The sequence below is a fragment of the Microcaecilia unicolor genome, chromosome 11 (genome assembly GCF_901765095.1).
Source record: "Microcaecilia unicolor chromosome 11, aMicUni1.1, whole genome shotgun sequence".
NCBI classification, from domain to species: Eukaryota; Metazoa; Chordata; class Amphibia; order Gymnophiona; family Siphonopidae; genus Microcaecilia; species Microcaecilia unicolor.
Genome location: NC_044041.1, coordinates 76,553,803 through 76,558,468, shown reverse-complemented (window position 1 = coordinate 76,558,468; position 4,666 = coordinate 76,553,803). Strand labels below are relative to the sequence as shown.

Below are 4,666 nucleotides of genomic sequence, written 5' to 3'. Positions count from 1 at the left end.
TCTATAAAATAATACTTCAGTATTCCACTTTTTTAACAACCATTTTTTTTCATTTCTTACCCCCCCCCCCCCCCTTTTTTTTGCTACATTTTGAATTCCCTTTTTTTTACTTTCGATTTCCACTACGACTGTCCATCGATGTCATTTCCGCCCATTTTGGCGCCTTTTCATTTTTTTAAGGGACCATCCATACAAACCGGATCCTTTTCGTTTTACGCTGACATTTCAATTGTCTATGAGCAAGTTTCTTCGGAAAAGGTCTTTTTAAAGGTAAATTGTTGATCCACCAGCTATCTTTTTTTTATTATGTTCAAGCATTTCAATTAGAACTTCTCTATATTCATGCCTAAACCAGGAAGTATATTCCAGCGTAACGATGTGGGTTCCTCCTTTTTGTTCTGTCTTTTTCATTTCATGTTTTGACATTGTTTTTTCCATTTCGCATTCTTCCTCTTCCCCATTATTTTATACCCATCATTCAAACGTTTGTTTTGTTACAGACCAACCTCATTGATCACCACAGCACATGTTTTTAAATGATCGCATCAACTGTTCTCCGTCGACTGAGGTCAGTATCAGGGTAATAAGTTTGTGCACAATTCCAGCGCAAAGCCCACTCTGAGATACAATGCAGCTTTTTTTCACTTTTTTTCATTTTGCTTTTTTCATTTGGCTTTCTTCCTCTTTCTTTATCACTCTTCTCCACACCTTCTCATACTGCGGTGCAACTCTATACCCATCATTCATACGTTTGTGTTGTTACAGAACCACCTTATTGATCACCATACCACGTGCTTCTAAACGTTTGTATCAGTTGTTCTCCGTTGACTGAGATCAGTATCAGGGCAATAAGTTTAAGCATATTCACATTTTTAGTCACTCATATACCCTACAAAAAAGCGTTCAGCATGTCAACGGAATTATATCCGTTTAAGTCATCCAGTATATGTTACCTTTCTGGTTATATATACATGTAAGTGTGCAAGCGTGCATATATATATGTATGTATATGTACGCATAGCTATATGTATATCTTGAACATGAATCAATATTTCTTGATACACATTTTTCTGCTTTATTTTAAATATTCATTTCACGCTTTCTGGTTCATTTTAATTTTATTTTGACCATCTTCCTGCCCCCCCCCCCCTTTCACCTACTCCCTCCATTTCCCCTCCCTTTTCCCCCTTCTTTCCCCTTCCCCCTTTTCTTCCCCCTCCCCTTTTCCCCCTTTTTTCCTCCCTTTCTCTTCTTTCCCCCCTCCCACTCTCTCCCCTTCCCCCCTTCTCTCCTTCCCCCCCTTTTTTTCTGTTTTCTTCCATACACCTACCTATCCCATTTTTTAGCTAATCAAAGCCACATGACGCAATCCGTTACAATTATAAACTGTTTTGTTTTGATTTATTAATTATTTTTTTATTTTTATATGTTTTATCTTTTTATATTTTTTTGTTTATTTTTTATTATTTATTTTGTACTTGTTTTTTTACTTGCAACTCGCTATTTTCCATATACGGATTTGAAATGATATCCACACTTCAGTTTCTATCAACGTTTCATTACCATTGGCTCTACATGTACTCATTTTTTTATAAACCAGCATTTTTTACAATTGTTGATCATAACATATAAATTATCTTTATATTTCACAGAATTACATATATTCAGACTCCTCTGCAAAAAGGTACATTTAAGAGAAGGTATACAGGTATATATGATGTGCATAGAGTGAGAAAGAGATATGTATACATGTATATATGAATGCACATATGCGTGTATGTACATATATATGTATATAACCATTTTTGTCCTACATAAACACATACATATTTTTAACACATCATGTAGACATAATTTATCCATACTCTCTGTACTTTTAATCTTTTTTTTTTTTTAATTCATTTTTTTTACTTACCTATCCATAAGGGATTGTACACATACTTGATGTAATATTATTCTTCTCCTTCAACGTACTATTTTATGGTTGAAACAAGAGTATTTCATGTGCAAATACATATATAAATGTTGTATGGTTATACATAGAAGTATGTACACAAAAATTGATATTTTCTTTATTTGATTATCTTTTTATTTGATTAGTTCTTAGCTTACAAAATTATTATTATTATTTGGTCTATATACATAAAAAAATTAATATTTTAATTTCTTGTTTTATCTGTGATTTTAATTATATATCTGTATAGTCATTGATTTTATTAATGTATACGTGTATATATGTGTTTTGTAGGTTCCTGATGCAGGCCTAACGGCCGAAACACAACATTTGTGTCGAGTCTTTTTTCATCAATAAACAACTTTTAAGAATCCATCCCTCCAGTCTTTGGTTTTCCGTGGTCAAACATTCCACTCTCTCCCATATTTATTTATTTTTTGAATTTGTATCCCACATTTCCTCACCTATTTGCAGGCTCAATGTGGCTTAAATGATGCCCTAATAGCGATCGCCATTTCCGGAATGAGAAATACATATATATATATATATATAGAGAGAGAGAGAGAGAGAGAGAGAATTTGCTACCGTCTCAGTTCTGTGTAAAGATTGAAAACCAGACTGAGTAATGTTATGTTTTATCAAATATAAGTCTAACTGAGAACCAACTGAACCTATAAGTTTTACAAAGAAAGGTGTAGATGTGACAGATCTATAGTTGAAAATCTGTTTGGCTCTTTTAAATCCTTCATAATGCATGTAATGAACAATTTCACCCATTCTACTGGGGGAACAACCTTGTTTGAGTAAATGTTTGATCTAATTAAATAAAATAACTTAAAAATTCTTGTGGTGAGACCATTAAAGGGGGGGGGGGGATGGAGCATCTAGTATGTAACATGATTTAGAATATTTATAGAAATGCAGAAGAGGGAAGATTATGATGGAATAAATACCTCCATGGCATAAATGCACAAGAGATGGTCCTCTTTCAGTTGGGAAACAAGCTTGAGAATGACGGGGCATAGGCTGAAAAAAGGAGTAGACTCAACAGTAATGTAAGGAATTGTTTTCTTTATTAATAGGGTGATGTTTGGAATGGCTTCCCACTGGAGAAAGAACTGTATCTGAATTCAAGAGAGCATGGGACAAGCACAAAGGATCTCTAAGGGAGAGGAAAGGACTGTAGAGTTTAGTCATTGGTATGGATAGGTAGGCTGGAAAAGATGTGTAGTCTCTATCTGCTGCTATTTTCTCTGTTTCTATGACTTTCCCATGTCTTACAGCTACATGCTCTACCTTCTTTAATAATTCCTTCAGAATCAACAAGGATGTGCAAATTGGGGTTTGGCTGAATCCACTCTTCGTAATCTGGACTTCAGAGAAGACTAGATCTAAAGTACAAGTTGTGGTGTGCTTCAGGCCACAAAACAAAACAACACAACTTCCACACCAACTGATTGTTGTAGGGGCAGACCTACTTACAAAACCCATTCTAACACCCCTTTAGGTAAAGATTCCAAAGTGCTTGATGTGGGTGGAAAGTCAAGGAGTCATGCTAAATTCTGGGATTGTGCAGCGATTACAAGTTCTGCAGTTCCCTTACGCAACACATGCAGTCCATTCTTATGTTTTTCCAAGCTGAGTACCAGGCTCCTTTTGTAGCCACAGAAAGGTGGTATATCCAAATCCCATCCCTTTTCCCTTTGATCTGCCCATCCTAGCAATGCTTTACCTAATGGTAGAGGCCTTGGAAAGGAAAACAACCTCCGCATAATCAGGTAACCCCAAATTTTGACTACTCGCCTATTGGGGGGGGGGAGAACAACGACAACAAATACTTTTTTTTAAGGGAGGTTTGGCCCTTGGTAACTTGGATCCTCAGATTAGTTTCTCATGGCTATAAAATCAATTTTACCCAACATCTATGGAGTGTTGTTCAAAGTACTAGGTCTGAGTACTTAAATAAAAGTAAAAATAAATATATTTTAATGCTTCAGTAAAAGTATAAAGTACAGTGAACACGTTTAAAAAATGTACTTATGTGAAAGTAACAAAGTTATTGCCTAATTAATACTTTTTGAAAATTAAAGTACCACCACTACAATGAATGAAACAATTAACATTTTTCTCCCATCAACATTATTGCTGTAAAATTCAATCCACTTTGCTTTTAGTAAAATTAAAGTTTTGAAAATAACTGTCATTCATGCAAGTGCACTTGTGAGTCACTAAAAGGTGTACAACAACTAAGCTAGCAGAAAGTGGATTGTTCAATCTGATAAAAAGTTCCTTCAAAATCAGGCCAAGTTGCAATATTACTGATGTCTTCTGACTTGATCTGCAGGTTTTGATCAAGGGAATCTCTGAAACACTTAGCAAAGAATACTTTATCTTCATTATTATCATTATCATCTGCATTAGAAGTAGTGCTGTCTGATTCATCACTTGCATCTTCATCTTTGACTTCATTATCATTATTATGATGTCCAATTACAAAAAAGGCTTTCACAAAGTTGGAATCCATTGTTTATTCTAATAATTTTTCTTCTGATGGCAAACTGATGCAAGTCTCTAAAGACTCAATTTAGTGGACAGTCACCCCAATGCAAAAATTTTCCATGGAATGTCCTTGAGTCTGTTGTGGTAGAGACAAATGCCTGTTCACCAAGAATTGCTACCAGAATTAGCTTCATCTCTCCTTTAAAGTGATCC

The 4,666-nt window shown here is 34.9% G+C and overlaps 1 long non-coding RNA gene across 1 annotated transcript; it reads left to right on the top strand.

Moving 5' to 3' along the window:
* Positions 1 to 206: 206 nt before the first annotated feature.
* LOC115480573 lies at positions 207 to 4,272 on the top strand. The gene is made up of 3 exons (XR_003943844.1): positions 207 to 270; positions 501 to 568; positions 3,037 to 4,272. It is a non-coding gene; the product is annotated as an uncharacterized LOC115480573 (long non-coding RNA).
* The last annotated feature ends 394 nt before the right edge of the window (positions 4,273 to 4,666 follow it).